The sequence below is a fragment of the Macaca mulatta genome, chromosome 8, assembly GCF_049350105.2.
Source record: "Macaca mulatta isolate MMU2019108-1 chromosome 8, T2T-MMU8v2.0, whole genome shotgun sequence".
In the NCBI taxonomy this organism is placed as follows: domain Eukaryota; kingdom Metazoa; phylum Chordata; class Mammalia; order Primates; family Cercopithecidae; genus Macaca; species Macaca mulatta.
In genome coordinates, this window is record NC_133413.1 from 131,246,645 (window position 1) to 131,265,592 (window position 18,948).

Below are 18,948 nucleotides of genomic sequence, written 5' to 3' on the forward strand. Positions count from 1 at the left end.
ACACAGGGAGGGGAACATCACATACAGGGTCCTGTGGAGGGGGGTTGGAGGCAAGGGGAGAGAGAGCATTAGGACAAATACCTAATGCATGCAGGGCTTAAAACCTAGATGATGGGTTGATACGTGCAGCAAACCACCATGGCACATGTACACCTATGTAACAAACCTACACGTTCTGCACATTTATCCCAGAACTTAAAGTAAAATAAAAAAATTAAAAAAAAAAAGATTTCCAAAACTTGCTATCATTAAATGAAATGGCTGTTCATGAAAGATATTGTACATGCAAGCCCTTTTATTTTGTTAATATTCTAGTTAACTTCAACTTTTAGTAGCTCCCAGGATAACGGAAGGAAAACTACCTCTTCACCATTAAAAAAAAAAAAAAACAAGACTATGTGGTCTATGACAAAGGTACATGTAATATCACCAAGCAAGTACAGTGCCTGGAATATACAGGCACATATGGCACATATAGTGCTCACATGTTTGTGGAATGAATTTATCTGTTGGTTCCTTCATGTCTCCTGTCTTTGACTGGTCAAGCCTCACCTGCAGGACTTTAACTCCCCAGTATTTCACACATTTGTAGAATAAATGAAAAAAATATAGGCCTGGTTTGAGCATCCACAGTAATTTTACATTATCAAACATAACCTTTTATAATCCTATGGGTATTCAACGAGAACATTATGTGAAACTTAAAACAATTTTTTAATATCATTAAGGAATAACAGGAGTGAACTGTGGCAGTAACTATAAAGCTAACTTTCTAAAAGAGCCTCACATGCACTTCACATTCTCTTAGGAGGGTGAATTAAAGATGAAAGGGTCAACAGATTTTTTTTTAATTCTCTTTCCCACAACAGATGACAGTGTTTTGTTCAAAACAATTGCCGAGAAATGATAATCAGGAAGAACACAACTGTCAGAGGAAAAGTAATAAGCCAATTGTCAAATTGAAAAAATGACAACTGATTGTGACACTGCTTTATATCTCATAAAGTAATGATAAGTTGGTATTAAATTTCCAATGGAAAGGTGAGATGTCTACAAATGTGGTGGCATCACTGAAGCTTGTTTCCAGTTCCTTATGACTACCTGTTTTTTGAACTTTCTTTATTTAGGCCACCTTCAGCATTCAGAATGTTTGGCAATTAGTTTTAAATATAGTACTGATATTTTTCTTTCCTCTGGAAAAGTAGCTTGAACTGGAAGGCAGCAACTGAACAAATATTTGAAGTTGATGAAAAGGTGGTGAGTAGACGAGGAAACTCATCTAGACTTCAAAAAGATTGTTAGGGCATCAGTCAATGTGAGTATATTTTAAACAAAGGTGCATGTGGGAATGCAGGAGGGGCTACTCTTTTAACTTGGTCCACATAATTGAGTTGTGAATACTTTCCTGTATTCCAAGAAATAAGAATATATACATGGAATTTTCAGATATGTGCTCTTCCAACTTTATATCACTCAGCTCAATGAACAGCCGTGAGAAAATCCAGGCTCAGATGGACTTTCAGCTATTTATGCTTTGTAGACCTAACTAGTACTTCTTATTCTGTTCTGTGGCCACAGCTCTGTGTGGATAATAGTTCAAGACATTTCACACTGTTGAAATTGCCTGTGGAGAGTTCTCTGTCTTTACAGTTAAGTATCAGTAGCACCCCTTGGTTTTATTGCTTGCAAAATTACAGTGATGATTAGGTAACCATCTTTCATCTTTGATTTATCTCCAAGTAAATCATGTGTTTATAGATAAGAACATTTTTTGAGACATCCCTTACTTGTTCAATTTCTCCATTCTTATTTGTTTCAAGGTAATACGCATTTGATACAGCACTTAAAATGAGCACATATTATTTTTTCATTTGGAAAATAATATACATTCATTATGAAAGAAGGTTCTAAAAATCACCTATATTCACATTACTCAAGTGATGATCACTGTTAACTATTTGAGTAGATGATCTTTCACTTTCTTTTAAAAAATGAATAGTTTATTTTTTATATAGTTGTCAACATACTGAATATACAAGTTTGGGTAGGACTCTGAACTAGACCTTAATGATTCATATCAATGAGTGACAGAAAATAAAAACTGAGGTAAGTGAAAAACAAAGACAGATCAAAACTGTCACTCTAATCAATGGTTCAACTTCTTTCATCAAATCTTCTCTTAAAAGGACTTCAATTTCAATTACTTTTTTAAATAAAGGAATTATGAGGTTATTGTGATTGTTTTTTGGGTTATCTCATGTGAGTTTTCTAACAAATATAATAAGCAGCAGTCATCCACCCTTTAACATTAATTGAGTTGGGGCTAGACGCCAGGTGTCTGAACTCCATGGCAATGTTCTTTCTGTTACATCATGATTCCACCCTTGGGATTTGCTTGGCTTCACATACTCTAGTGAATCTGCCCTTGCCATAACTGTCTTAGTTGTCTTATGTAGCATCCAGACTCAGGTAAGCTACAGAGGTATTGGAGACTTGGTCCAGACTCTAAGGGTCTGGCCTGGATCCCAAGTCCAGAGGTTATCTGGGAAGTTAGTGGTTTGTTCTGGTGTGCCTGCAGTATGAACCTTTGAGTATCTGAAAAGCAGACATTTTGGTTGGAATCTTTGTTCCATCAATCCTACTTGTGTGACTTTTGAAAAATTCCTAACCTCTCTTAGCCTTAGGTTTATGATCAGTAAAATGGAGAGAATCCATTTTATCTCTTAGAGCATATTTTTATCTCATTAAATATAATCACACATGTGTAGCACTGTTCACTGATAGGAGCAACTGGTAGAAAGTACCCATCACATATTAGTAGGAGAAACTTGACTCACTACTGAGAAGACTTAAACCCTTGCTGAGGATGCTGCTGAGAAACAGCCTTGTTTCCTAGAGATACTTCAAACTATGGGTCTCGGATAATCTGACTTAGCACTTAGCCTTGCATAAATGGAGAGATGGGGATATAGGAGTCTGGTTAGAAAAAAGAATGGAGGTAACCCAGCAATATACTTATTGCTTTTCAAAGACCTTTACACAACAGTGACCCACCATATTTGTCTTTGAACCTCAAGTACCCAAGCATTTACTGAGTGACTAATATGTGCCAAACCCTTCTAAATATGAGTGATGCCCTTATGAAAATAATGGTTTGTCAAATGAATCTGTGAATGGAGGCGTTGACTTGTGCACGTTGTAAGGGCATGTTGTGAAAACAGCTTTTATCTTATTTTCTTCCTCTTTCTGCCCTTCAGTTTGGACCAATTTATAAACAATCTTATTCAGACTCAACTGATATTATTAGTCGTAGGATCTGAACTCAAGTTTCCCTGGCTCCACATCTGTTTCTTCTTTTACTGTAAAGACTTACCATGCCTCCACATTTATGGCAGCCTCAGAAGGGACTCAGTAAATGTCTTATGAACGCTACACTCAAAAAGCAGAGGGGACAAGACCAAATGTAAGAAACAACAGTGACTAATGTAAGACAGTATATTGATTTCTAAGTATCTCCCCTCATAAGAATGAGGGACATTGCATAACTAAATTCCCTAGGGAATTGAGGTAATACTCTGCAAAGCTTAATATAATTTTGATTTTCATCATCTTTTCTGAGAAATCATATGCTAGAACATTATATTATTTTCTGCATTTTTAACCAGATAACTCTAAACATATTTTACCTTTGTTCAAGTGTTTGGGCATCCTTACTTTGCTATATACTTCTAGGACTTCAGTGTTTCTATCTCTTTCTCTTTCCTCTATGTCTAGATTTCAACCATTCTTTCTGCTGTGTTTGCCATTGTTTCTTCCCCCTTCATTTCTCCCATTCCTTTCTTTTCCCTTCTTGATTTCTTCTTTCCTGTTTGCTGCTGCTAATAGTTTTGGCCTAAAAATCAGACGTCTGAATGAGTTAACATTTTAGCCAATGTCTTATATCCACAGAGTAAATAACAAGTTTTAATAAAGGTGTTATTTGTTCCTCTTTTGCCAAAGTTCATGTATTTTCCCATTTAGTTCAATTACGGTATTTTAGGGAACTAGAAAGAAAGCTTAACCAGGGACAAACTCAACTCCAGGTAAGTGAATGTGATACTCACTTCTTCAAGAGTGGCAAGTATTTAAGAATAGATGGAGGTAGTAAAGGTGGAGTGGTCAGGGCTGGAGACAGGCCTCTGGAAGAATTAGATCAGGGAATTCTAGAGATTGGAAAGAGGAGGAGAATGACAGGAGGCAATGCCTGAGAGGAAGAAAGAATAAATGCCAGAAGGGAAAGGGAAAGGAACTGCCTCAAGTTATGCATCCATTATAGCTGACTGTTTCATGTAGTCCTCAGAGTAAAGTTTTGTAGTTACTATGCCATTTGTATACCCTCCTGCCCCATCCACGTTCTACTCTCTACCCTTCTTTTTCCTTCATCTTTTCCTCTGGCTTCCTGGGAAGTTCAGTTAATGGCACAGGAAGGCAACTGGAAGGTGAGAGGAGAGTGAAGTCCACAAATATGGCAGAAATATCTATTTTTCTGGGTCACTGTGGGTTGGCTGCATTCCTCTCTCAGAATGTCCCACTCCTACTGAGCCATCTTCCCCATACAGCTCTCTTCCAGTCACTGTTCTTTCACCTGCCCCTTCAAGCCTTGATGTAATTGCTACACATCGTTGGTTCCCCAAAACTACTCTTGTCTTTGTAAATTGATCTTGAATCGAATTCTCTTCGATCAGCAAACTTGGTTGTGTCATCAGTATCCTGCTGTTACCGTGATGGATCCAAGCACAATTTATTTTGTTGTAAATGGGATAAGTGAGTTATAGAGATTTTTAATGTAACGTACTCACCCTCATACAACTAGCAATAATTGGTTCTGGGATTTTTAACCCAGATCTGTCCAATGCTCCAATGTCTGTTTCTTTTGCATAACACTAATCTGTGTGAATATTTATGGGAAAGTTATAGAACTAGTGTTCTTAGCTGAGAAGAATACAACTATGGGATAAATAAAGAAAAAAAATAGATGCTATAAACACTCCTTGACTTCCTACCCTGGGCAAGATGCTGAACCTATAGGATGATAAGATATTAGACCTGGAATAGCCCTTCTTGGCAAGTAGTTTTCACATTGTGCTTAAGGGACTCCTAGCAGTTCCACATAAAAGCCTCTGGAATTTGCACGAGGAGCAAATGAGATATTGGGATGGCTTTAGATTTCCTCATCTACTTCATCAAGAGCTGATATACTTTAATTCATTTTTTCACTCTTTTTTCTTCATGCTCACCAAAGAAAATCATGAGAACTAAGGTCCTAAGATTTTCCTTGATTTCTTCTTAAAATGAGACTATCTTATCCCATAGGATTGTTGATGCTATTGGTCAGATGGCATATATAAAAAACCTGGTTCTCAATAAGTGTACATTTCTTTCATATTTCTGTTCTTTTTTAGTACATCCAGAGAAGAAAAATCCAGTTTACACTATGAAGTGTTTCAATTCAATCCCTGATTTAGTAGACATAGATTAGCCGTTAATACCTCTCTAGGTGTGGCTTTGGTCTGAAAAACTGTAACAACTGAAGGGTTGAAAAAAGGGACATGAGCTCTACTCTAAGCCCTGGCATGTCAAACAGGTGCCTTCCCTGGTAGGATTCATTGCTAACCATTCTGGATCACATTAATGAGCACATAATCAAATGGTTAATCCATAAAATATAGCCCCTTAGCCACTTACACACAGCTGTTCCTAATGGCCGTCAGTTACTTGAACATAATTCTCTGCTCTGTCCTTAGAGTTAGCTAGGCACATTCACAGTTAGAAAATATCCTTTGCTAGGTTTTGTCTTGAATATTTCTGCTCCAATAACAATGTTTGAGAAGTACTGATCTAGAGACCTAGGTAGAGGGTATACTCCACATATATATGTATACCCAGTTGGTGTGTATACACAAACACCCCACCCCCACATACACACACACCCACGCACACACTTCATGCATCTGTTTTTAGTGTAATATCAGTCAGTCAGTACTTCAGTATAGCAAGCCAGTGGTTTTCTCAAAGTTGGATGCATAATAAACTCACTAAGGAATCTTTTAAAATTTCTAATGCTCAAGTGACATCACAGACCATTCAAATCAAAAACTCTGCGAGTGGGCTCCAGGTTATTGCATTGTGCAAACATGTTTGGAAATCAGTGTACTAAGCTAGGTATTTCTTATAATGAGATGCTCTTGAAATTAATTTACTTAAAATATCCATTTCAATAGCTTTAGGGGTACAAGTGGTTGTCGGTTACATAGGTGAATTGTGTAGTGAGGAAATCTAGGATTTTAGTGTACCTATCTCCTGAGTAGTGTACATTGTTCCCAAGAAGTACTTTTTCATTTCTCATCCCACTCCCACCCTCACCCCCTCTGAGTATCCAATGTCCCTTATAACACTCTGTATGCATTTGTGTACCCATAGCTTACTTTGCATTTGTAAATGAGAACATGCAGTATTTGGTTTTCAATTCTTGAGTTACTACATTTAGAATAATGGCCTCCAGTTTCATCCAAGTTGCCGCAAATGACATTATTTTATTTATTTTTTTTTGCTGAGTAGTATTCCATGGTATATACATACCACATTTTCTTTATTCACTCATTTGTTGATGGGCACATAAGTTGATTCCATATCTTTGCAATTGTGAATTGTGCTGCGATAAACATATATATGTAGGTGTCTTTTTATATATAGCCACTTATTTTCCATTGAGGAGGTACCCAGTAGTGGGATTGTTGGATGGAATGGTAGATCTACTTTTAGTTCTTTAAGAAATCTCCATACTGTTTTTTGCAGAGGCTGTACTAATTTACATTCCCACTAGCACTGTATAAGGGTTCCCTTTTCACCACATCTGCACTGACATTTATTGTTTTCTGACTTTTTAATAGTGGTTAATTGTGGTTTTAGTTTGCATTTCCCTGATGATTAGTGATGCTGAGCATTTTTCCATATGTTTCTTGGCCCTTTGTATATCTTCTTGTGAGAAATGTCTATTCATGTCCTTTGCCCACTTTTTAATGGAATTATTTGTTTTTTTCTTGCTGATTTGTTTGAATTCCTTGTAGATTCTGTGTATTAGTCCTTTGTTGGATGCATAATTTGCAAATATTTTCTTCCATTCTGTAGGTTGTTTGTTTACTCTGATGAATATTCTTTTACTGTTCAGATTTAGTTTAATTAGGTCCCATGTATTTATTACTGTTTTTGTTGCATTTGTTTTTGGAATCTTAGTCATAAATCCTTTGATAGGACGATGTCCAGAAGAGTTTTTCCTAGTTTTTCTCTTTCTAGTATTTTTATGGTTTCAAGTCTTAGATTGAAGTATCTAATCCATATTGAGTTAATTTTTGTATATGGTGAGAGATAAGGATCCAGTTTCATTCTTCTACATGTGGTTATCCAATGTTCCTAGCACCATTTATTAAATGGGGTGTCCATTCCCCAATTTATGTTTTTATCTACTTTGTTGAAGATCAGCTGGTTGTAAGTATTTGGCTTTATGTATGGGTGCTCTATTCTCTTTCAATGATCTATATATCTACTTTTATACCAGCACCATGCTTTCTTAGTTTCTATAGTCTTGTAGTATAATTTGAAATCAGGTAATGTGATGCCTTCAGATTTGTTCTTTTTGCTTAAAATTGCTTTGTCTATTTGAGCTCTTTTCAAGTTCCATGTGAATTTGAGAACTTTTTTTCTAATTCTGTGAAAAATGATGTTGGTATTTTGATGAAAATTGCTTTGAATCTGTAGATTGTTTTGGGCAGTACAGCCATTTTCACAATATTGATTCTTTCAATCCATGAACATGGGATGCATTTCCATTTGTTTTGCGCCATCTATGATTTCTTCCAGCAGCATTTTGTAGTTCTCCTTGTAGATACCTCTCCTTGCAGAGGTATGACATTATGTTGTCAATTTGTGATCTTTCAGAATTTTTTACATAGGCATTTAGCACTATGAACTTTATATAGCTTTTGCTATAAAGCAAAAGCAGTGCTAAGAGGAAAGTTTGACTTTTGGTCAAGTTACCTTCAAAAAGGTTTTGGTCAAAGGTAACTGTTATCATTCATTTTGACAAATTTTTAAATTTTCATCTTGATTTCATAGTTAATCCAAAAGTCATTCGGGGCAGATTGTTTTATTTTCATATCTTTGTATATTTTTCAGGGTTTCATTTGGAATTGAATTCTAGTTTAATTCTGCTGTAGTCTGCAAAGATACTTGATATAATTTCAATTTTCAAAAATGTTTTAAGACTTGTTTTGTGGCCAATCATATGGTCTATCTTGGAGAATGTTCCATGTGCTGATGAGAAGAATGTATATTCTGCCATTCCTGGTAGAATTTTCTGTAAATATCTACTAGCTCCATTCATTTGTTCTAGGGTGCACTTTAAGTCCAGTGATTCTTTGTTGACTTTTTGCCTCAATGATCTGTCTAGTTCTGTCAGTGGAGTGCTGAAGTTTCCCACGATTGTTGTGTTGCTGTATATCTCTTTTCTTAGGTCTAGTAGTAACTGCTTTATGAATCTGAGAGCTCTGGAGTTAGGTGTGCATAGATTTAGGATTGTCATTTTTCTTTATTTTTTTCTGATTGGGTTAATTTGAAAGCCTTGTCTTTGAAGTCTGAAGTTCGTTCTTCTACTTGGTCTAGTCTATCGTTAAACTTTTACACTGCATATTTTCATTCCCTAAACGTGTCTTTCATTTCCAGAAATACTGATTGGTTTTTCTTTAATATATGTATCTCGTTAAACATTTTTTTTTCATTCAGATCCTCCATTTGTTCCCTTCTCCAAGACCCTTCATGAGTGCTAGGGCTGCCTGACTATTGGGGTAAATCTGAGACTAGACTTTTCCCAGTTAGCCTAGCAGTGTACCTGTGCCTCTGCTGAAAGAAACTTCCCACAAGTGGAAAGCTCAAGAAGTCAGGGCTTGCAGCCTGATTTCTTTTGTCTCATGGGATGCTCCCTTGAGATGTCCCATGAGACATCCCATGAGATGTCCATGGTGCATTTCCTCTTCCCTTGGAGTAGCAGTCCCTGGTGGGCCAGACTACTGTGAATCCTGCTGCTCCTCTGGGTCTAGCCACCCAGTGGGGCTGCTTACTCCAGTCTGGTGCTGGGGAATGTCTGCAGGAGATCCAGTGATGTGATGTTCCTAGTAGTGGGTAACAGCATCAGCCCTGATGGGGATCAGAGGGTAGTGCCATAGACTCTGAGATTTCCTGGTTGTAAGTAGGCTTGTCATAGTAATATACTAAATACATGGATAGACTCAAGACTTCCTGGTTAGCCAGGTTGATGCAAGCAATGTGATAGCTGAGGTTACATAAAAGTATTCTCCTTCCTGAGTGCTGTGTTATTGTGCCTGCAGATGTTGTAATGGGCTGTGCTGGCTGGCCTCCAGCCAGGAGCTGGTGCTTGCCAAAAAGCACCAGCTGCAGTGGTAGCAGTGGAATTTGTACTTGCCTTATGTTACCCACTGGAAGTACTCTGGTATCTCCAGTGATGGGTAAGGCCATGGAGCTTCCAAATATTCCTCTCCATTGTGTTACACTACCAGCATACGTGGAAGGGCAGAGCCTGGTAGGGCCTAAGTCAGGCAAGTTTATACTCTAGCTTCCCACGTGTGGACACAAGCAGTGGCCCTATTAAAGATCAGAGGGCCATTCCCTGGTTGCTGGGAGGAGCACAGCTGCCCCTGCTGCACAAAAAGATCCACACAGAAAGCAGGGTATAGCAGGTGGCAATAAGCCCCACTCAGCTACTCAGCTCCTACTTATCTGGCAATACAGGTCTCACACTTGGGTTCCAGGCAGCACGTACTCAGAATTCAAAACTGCCCCAGCTATAAGCCTACCCAACTGAGGCAGAAACAGTGGCTTTCAGGTTATACCCCTTCCAGTCCATCCACAAAGCAGGCACCCAGCTCCTGTGCCCATTTCTTAGCACACTCCCTGCTCTCCCCTTGGTTCTGGCCATCAGGGTTCATCCCCACTTGAGATTATATCACAAATATCAGTTGAGAGCTTCTGTCAACCTGTGACCACTGCCTGAGTTAGCTGGCAGACTTCTGCAAGGTCCCCTGAGACAGGATCAGGAATGGCTTCCCTCTACCCCTGCTGGAGTCTGGGACTGCACACAAAGCATATCTTAATGCTGCTCCTTCTCACATACTCCCCACCACTCACTAAATCAGCTCCAGCACTGGATAGGGTCAAAACTTTTCTCCAGGGTCTGGACTGCCTGGCTCCCCAGTGGGAGTGTGTGTCACAGAGGCAGTCTCTCCCCTTCTTACACTATGTAAACGCACAGTTTTTCACCTGGTTCATGGTGGAGGTGACTGCCTCCTGCTTCTTTCCAAGAGTCTGTAGTTCCTTTAGGTTTTTCTATTAAGATCCTGTGTTACTTCTTGGAAAAAATTTCAGAGCGTGAATCTCGACACACTATTTTGTCTTTCCAAGTGGGAGAGGCATGCTAACAATGCCTCCAATCTACCATCTTGAAAAAAAAATTACTTTTTAAGAAGAAAACATTTTTATTTGTATAAGTTGCCAAATTTCATACATGCTTACCTCAGCTTCTGACTATAATGGGGTAACTGTGCTGAGACTTAATCCTCTCATAGTAAACAACTAGATAACTGGATGAAATACACAAGGCAACTATTTCTGGACAGTAGACAACAGGCAGTGCAGGGCTATAATTTATGAGAGAAGGGAAATAAGGTGAATGCATTAGTTCCTTCTCACACTGCTATGAAGAAATACCCAAGATTTGGGTAATGTATAAAGAAAAGAGGTTTAATTGACTCACAGTTCTGCAGGGCTGGGGAGGCCTCAGGAACTTTACAATCATAGCAGAAGGGGAAGCAAACATATCCTTCTTTACATGGTGGCAGGAAGGAGAATAGTGAGAACCAAGTGAAGGGGAAGCCCCTTAAAAAACCATCAGATTTCGTGAGAACTTACTCACTATCTCGAGAATAGCAATGGGGAAACTGCTGCCGTGATTCAATTACCTCCCACTGGGTTTCTCTCATGACACGTGGGGTTTATGGGAACAACAATTCAAGATGATATTTGAGTGGGGATGCAGCTGAACCAAATCAGTGAACATTACGATCATCTGCCTTTCTGTCCGGAAGCACTTTCCAGATAGCACATAGAAGGAGATCAATTGGAATTTAGAAAGAGTGAGCCATCTGGAATTTAACAAGTAAAACCAGAGATTGAGGAGCTGCCCAGAGAAAGAGCTCCAAAATCTGTATGAAGACCCCCTTGAATACTAAACCACAGTTGTGAAGGGTGAGACTCCATGAGGCTGGGCAAAAAACAAACAAGAAACCGAGTTGAAGAGTTTCTAGAGTACACACAGGGCTGGGAGATGTTTGTGTTCTGGTCAACCATAGTGAAGAGCCCTTGTTAAAACTTTGAGGGATTCAGTGGAAACACTAGAGGGTCATGCCTTGCCAGAATGAATAAACTAGGTCTACAGTAAAGGACACTTGAAACCTGCTATAACAAAGCTTATACGAAAACTTTGAAAAACTTAAGCTGATCAACAAGTAACTTAAAAGTTTGCTAGAATAAAAAAAAGGAACATTTGTGTGTGTGTGTGTGTGTGTGTGTGTGTGTGTGTGTGTTTACAGGGAATCCAGGGATGTGATGTTCCCTCTAGGCTCCTAGGAGTGGGTACCAGCATCAGCTCTGATGCGGGTTAGAGGGTAGTGCCATAGATTCTGAGATTTCTTGGTTACAAATAGGATTGTAATAGTAATGCACTGGATACGTGGACAGACTCAAGACCTCCTTGTTAGCCAGGGTGATGCAGGCAATAGTGATAGCTGAGGTTGTGCAGATGTTTTCTCACCAGTGTAACATGTACAATGTCCAGAATCTAATGAAGAATAGTAGGCATTTGAAGAAGTAGAACAATTTAATTGATTACAAGAAGCATCACAATTTATATTATAATAAAATAACATAAATATTATGTATATGAATATATTATATTTAATTAAAATGTAAATTAAAGTCTATTCTATTACAAAAAGCATCAGTCATCAGAAACAGATTTTAAAACATGGCAAAGGCAATGGAATTGACAGAAAAGAACCTTAAAAGAGCTTTACAAATACCTTTAAAATTTAAAGGGAAACAGCCTAATAAGGAGAGGGATGAAGGATTAAAACTGGAACTTCTAGAAATGGGATAATAAACGAATGAAAAATTTCACTGGAGAAGATTAAAACTGATTAACACCAAGAAAGCAAGAAAAAAAAATTACTGAATTTGAAAGCATAGCAATAGAAACCACGTAAACTGAAGCATATAGGGAGAAAAAAATGAACAAAATAAACAGAGCCTTAGTGACTCAGGCGACAATATTGAATGTCAACGTATGTGTGATTTAAGCTTAGTAAAAGGGGAAAAATAAATTAAAACAAAATTATTTGAAGAAATACTGGCAAAAATTTTTGCCAATTTGATGAAAATGGTAAATCTATATATCCAAGATGCTCAACAGAACCTCAAGCAGGATAAACACATTGAAAACCACATCCAGGCATATTATAATAAAAGTGTTGGAAACCTATGATAAAAAATAAATCTCGAAAGCAGCCAGGCACTGTATACAAAGTAAACCATGATAATAGGCAGACTCCTAGTCTGACACATTGTAGACCAGAAGATAATAGAATGGCATCTTTAAAGTCCTGAAAGAAAAAATAAAATAAAATAAACTATCAACCTAGAATTCTTTTTTTTTTTTTTTTTTTTTGAGGCAGAGTCTCTGTTGCCCAGGCTGGAGTGCAGTGGCATGATCTTGGCTCACTGCAACCTCCACCTCCCAGGTTCAAGAGATTCTCCTGCCTGAGCCTCTCGAGTAGCTGGGATTACAGGCACGTGCCACCACCCTTGGCTAATTTTTGTATTTTTAGTAGGTAACAGGGTTTCACCATGTTGGTCAGGCTGGTTTCTAACTCCTGACTTCGTGATCGGCCTGCTGCGGCCTCCCAAAGTGCTGGGATTACACGCGTGAGCCACTGTGTCCAGCCCAACCTAGAATTCTCTATTCAGTGGAAATAGCTTTAAAAACAAAGGCAAAATAGACTTTTTCAAACGAGCAAAAGCTAAGAGAGTTCATTGGCAGCAGAGTTGCACTATAAAAGATATTAAAATAAGTTTTTCATCTGGAAGGAAAACAATACCAGCTGAAAATTTGAAATTAAGAGAATAAAGAACATTGGAAATGGTAAATATGCTGTTTTATATATTATCACTGTTGTCTTTACCAACATGTAATAAACATATAAAAATATTTATGAGGTCTTTTACACTCTGTTTTTCCCATTAAATCTTTGAAATCCATGTGTTTTATACTTATATCACATTTCAGTTTGAACCAGCCACATTTTAAGTATTCAGTAGCCATATGTAGCTGAGGGATTAGTCATCCGAAAGTTATGTGCTTGTATTTGAGTTATTTACTTTGTCTTACTCTACTAGAATGTAAGCTCTGAAACAGCAGTTACATTTTCTTGTGGACACCTGTAGCCTCTGTAGCTAGAACAGAACCTAGGACATGGTAGTGCTATTATTTATTTCTTGGATTATAAAGGTTTCAAGGAAGAAGATATGGATACTGTATACAGCAGATAGAAATTATAAGATATGTGTTTTGGGAGCTAGAATGGTTCTTAAAGGAGGTTTAGTCAGTATAGATTTTCAAATTTGATGGCTGTAGGTTTAAATCTCAGCTCTATCACCTGCAGTTGTGTGGCCTTGGGCAAATGTTTTAACCTTGATGCGAGGTTGTCTAAAGTAGATAGGACATGAAAGCAATTGGTCCCAGGAGGAGGTTTTTTATCTCTGACATTGTTTTGAGTTGCTGGGGCATGATGATAGTAAAATGTCTTGTTTTTATTATTTAAAAAATTCCCAACAGATGATGCGCGCCCACCCCTTGTCTGTACTTGAGTGTACCATTGTCATTGCCTCATCGTTAATATGCTACTGCTACTGCCTCTGTGGGCTTGCATTTTCCACCTTCAAAATTATTTTTGTCATTTTACCTATAAAATATTTTATAGCCCTTATTACATGCCAGGAAATTCTCAGTGATACACACACACACACACACACACACACACACACACACACAGAAACACAAACATATGTGTGTGTATCTATATATATCTATCTCTATTTCTATCTCTGTTTAATTCTAGCAACAATTCTGGGAGAAAAGCAATTTTTCTATTCCCATTTTACAGATGAGGAAACAGAGGCCCAAGTTTACATAGCTGGGAAGAAGCAGAGCCAGGTTTTTAACTCAGGAAGTCTGACTCCAGAGAACACACTCTTATATTGCCTCTCCATAATAAGACCTACCAAATAAAGTTGGAGATACTGAATGGAAAGTAGCCAGCATGGTGTCCAGCCCACAATAGGTATTCAGTGGACAGGAGCTATTCTTATTATAACTATTAATAATATTTTCATTGGCTGAGAAACTGAAATCACAGGGAGGGTAACTAACACCCCAAGTGTACACCACTATTGAGAAGCAGACTGGGTTTAAAGTATATAACCTGCTGATTTCCAGTCATGCCACATCTGTCCACTGTTAACCCTTATGGGAAACTCAGAAGAAATAACCACTGAAGGAGTGAAGAAGAAGTGTCGACATTTTAATTAAATACACTGAGAGGTTGTTTTTTTCTTATGTGGTTTGAAGTCTTATTCTAGCTGATCCTGGGAATTCGCTCATACACTCCACAGGGATTTTTATAAAGAGAATATTCTAAAAGCATCCTTTCCCTGCCCCAGCTTCTTACCCAGAGAGCGAGAATAGTATTTAATATTCTAAGACTATTACATGTCAGGATCTTTTAACCTTTATTCACACTTAAATGTTTCCACACATTTTTAAAGCATGATTTAAACTTTCAAAAATTTTTAAATTATGGTGTAATTTACATAAAGTGCACCAATTTTAAGTATGCAATTCAATGGATTTTCACAAAAACGTGTATGCAGCCATGTTACTACCACCCACATCAAGATAGAACATTTGCATGGTGCAGTGGTTGGTGCCTATAGTCCTAGTTACTAAGGAGGCTGAGGCGGGAGGATCACTGGAGTCCAGGAACTGGAGGTGGCAGTAAGCTATGATCACACCACTGCACTCCAGTCTGGGTGACAGAGCAAGACCTTATCTCAAAAAGAAAAAGAAAAAAAGAAAAAGAAAAAAGATTTAGAATATAGCCAGCCCTTCAGAAGGCTCCCTCATGTCCACTCCTTGACAATAATAACACCATTCAGAATTCTATCAACTGAGATTCCTTTTGCCTATTCTTTGAAAGGAATTTGGGGTCTGGCTTTTTGTTGTTGTTTATTTAACATGATGCCTACAAAGTTCATCTGTATTGTTGTGGGTAGCAGTAGTTAGTTTTTTATTGTTGAACAGATTATTTTGTGACTATATCACAATTTATTTCTCCATTTTTTGTTTTTGGACACTTATTAGTTTCCAGTTTGGAAGTATTCTAAATAAGGCACCTATGAAGTTCTTGTATATTTTATTTAAGGGACACAAGACCTTATTTTTATTGGATACATACTCACTCATGGAACTGGTAGGCCACAGGGTATGTATATGATTTGGATTAAAAGTTAATGCAGGGAGTTTTTCAAAGAAGTTGTCCTAATTTACAGTTCTTCAGTGTGTATAAAGGTTTTTCCTGCTTTATATCCTCAACAGTTGGCATTGCTACCATAACTCTTCAGAATAATCTGTATTTTTAATATTCTGTTTCATTTTTATACCATGTGTTAGATCATATGTAATTAATTAATTAGCAAAAGATTAAATTATCATAGTTTAAGAAATTCCCATTGACAATTACAGCATTAGGGTCATAGGCGTTTTTGTCTGTAGTGTATTTTTAAAATCAGCATTATTAAAGTAAAATTCACACACAACAAAATACGCTCATTTTCAGTGCAATAATTTGTTGTGTTTTGATAATTGTATATGGATATGTAACTGTATACAATTACCAATTGTGTCGTCTCCATAGTAATCATAAAATGGAATATTTTCATCATCCTAAGAAGTTCCTTTATATCTCTTTAAAGTTGTTAAAAGAAAAACTTCAGCGAAATTAAACTTAAAGGAGTTGAATTGAGCAGCGAACTGAATCGGGCAGTGCCCAGAATCACAGCAGATTCAGAGAGACTCCAGCGCAGCCACGTGGTGGAAGATTTATAGACAAACAAACAAACAAAAAGAAATAAAAAAGGAATTGAGGTACAGAAATCGGAGGTGAGGTACATAAACAGCTGTATTGGTTACAGGTTGGCGTTTGCCTCATTCCAACACTCCGCAGTGTATGAGTGGCTGATGGATGGCTGCTGGGATTGGCCGAGACTCAGCTATTGCTACATACTCCTAAATTAGGCTTTCAGTTTGTCTGCCTATTAAGTTAGGTTGCAATTTCTCTACAAGGACTGAAATACAGAAATACGGAGTCCTTCTCAGGCCATAGTTAGTTAGCTTTAACAAAGTCAATACCCTCTCCCCAACCCCTGAATTTTGGAAAATATTGATCTGCTTTTTAATTTTATTTATTTATTTATTTGACTTTTAAATAATTTTCCATGAATGAAATCGTATAGTATGCAGTCTTTTCCTTCACTTAGCAAAATGTTCTTGATATTATTCATGTTATTGCTTTTATAGTAGTTTATTCCTTTTAGTTGCTGAGTTGTGTTTCATTGTATGTATATACCACATTTTGTTAAACCATTCAGATGTTGTTGGAAATTTGAATTCTTTCAAATTTGAGGCTATTATGAATAAATCTGCTTTTTGAGTACAAGTGTGTACTAATATTTCCATAACTTGGATGAATACCTAAGAATGGAATTTCAGGGTATATGGTTAAAGTATATGTATAACTTATGTAGAAATTACCACTGTTTTTAAGTGTGTATTCTCACTAGCAATGAAAGAGAGCTGTGGTTGTTCCATGTACTTGTTGATAATTGGTATTGTCAATCTTTTTAATTCTAGCTATTCTGATGGATGCATAACGGTATCTCATGGTTTTAGTTTGGATACATATATAGGCAATTTTTATACATACACATATATATACACATGTACATATATATATTAGGTCATTGCCTCATTATTGTATTCTGTGATTCCTTATATATTTTAGATGAAAATATTTTATTAGCTACGTGCATTGTATTTTCTGTCATTTGTGATTATCTTTTTATTTTTTATTTATTTATTTATTTATTTATTTATTTATTTTTTGACGCGGAGTCTTGCTCTGTGCCCCAGGCTGGAGTGCAGTGGCGCGATCTCGGCTCACTGCAAGCTCCGCTCCCCCGGGTTCACGCCATTCTCCTGCCTCAGCCTCCCGAGTAGCTGGGACTACAGGCGCCCGCCACCTCGCCCGGCTAATTTTCTTGTATTTTTAGTAGAGACGGGGTTTCACCGTGTTAGCCAGGATGGTCTCGATCTCCTGACCTCATGATCCGCCCGTCTCGGCCTCCCAAAGTGCTGGGATTACAGGCTTGAGCCACCGCGCCCGGCCTGTGATTATCTTTTTATTAACAGTGTCTTTTGAAGAGCAAAAGCTAAAATTTTAATGAAGTCGTATTTGTCCATTTTTTTCTTTTATATTCCATTCTTTGGAGTTCTTAATTCTATTTAATCCTACTAAATTCAGAATCACTGGGATTTTTATGTTTTTTTCTTGATGCTTGTTTTGGCTCTTATGCTTAGGTCTACGGTTTGAAATGAAAGTTAAAAATGGTATAATTTTTAAGGTTCAGGGTTTTTTTTTAATTTGGATATCCAATTGTTTAAAAATTATTTCTCAAAAAATATTATATTTCCCCACTCAACTGCCTTAGCTACCTTGTTAAAAATCAGTTGACTATATATGTGTGTGTCTGTTTCTGAGGTCTCCTATTTAATTGATCTATGTATCTATTTGGCACCAATACTACACTGCTTCCATTGCTGTGCCTTAGGAGTAAGATTTAAAGTCGAGCGGCGTAAATCCTCTGATTTTGTTCTTCTTTGTCAGTGTCATGGGTTATACTACTTTGTCATTTCATGTACATTTTAGAATAAACTTCCCAGTTTTAACAAAAGTGTTGAAAATTTGGATAAGATTGCAATGAATTTATAGATCAATTAGGGGAGAATTGGCACCTCAACAATAATTAGTCTTCTAATCTGTATCTTTCCATTATTTAGATCTTTAATTTTTCTCAGTGGTATTTTACCATTTTATATTAAAAGACTTACATTTTTAAAAAATTCATTTCTAATTATTTTAAATTATGCTTTTACAAATAGCCTATTTTAAACTTTTCAATGTCGAAAGAATACAGAATTTGTGACTGATTTTTCTTTGTTAAGTTTGTTATCTACAACCTTACTAAACTCACTCGTTAGTTTTAACATATTCTTTTGGAATATTCTACATAGATAATCATTTGTTCTGCAAATTAAAAAAAAATTACTTCTTCCTTTCCAATTCATAAGCATTTTATTTTTATTTCTTGTTTCATTGCATAAGCTAGCACCACCATTACATGTTGAATAGATATAGTGAGAGAAGGCATTTTTGCCTTGCTCTGATCTTCAGGGTAAAGTATCTGTTCATCACCATGAATGATGATGTTACTTTTAGGTGTTTTGTAGATACTCATTATTAATTTGAGAATGCTTCCCTGTATTACTAGTTTGCTGAGAATTTATTTTTATTTTTGTTATGCATTTGTGTTGAATTTTATCCAATGCTTTTTCTGCATATATTGAGATGACGTGCTTTTCTTTTTTAGTCTAGTCATAGGTTAAATTATATT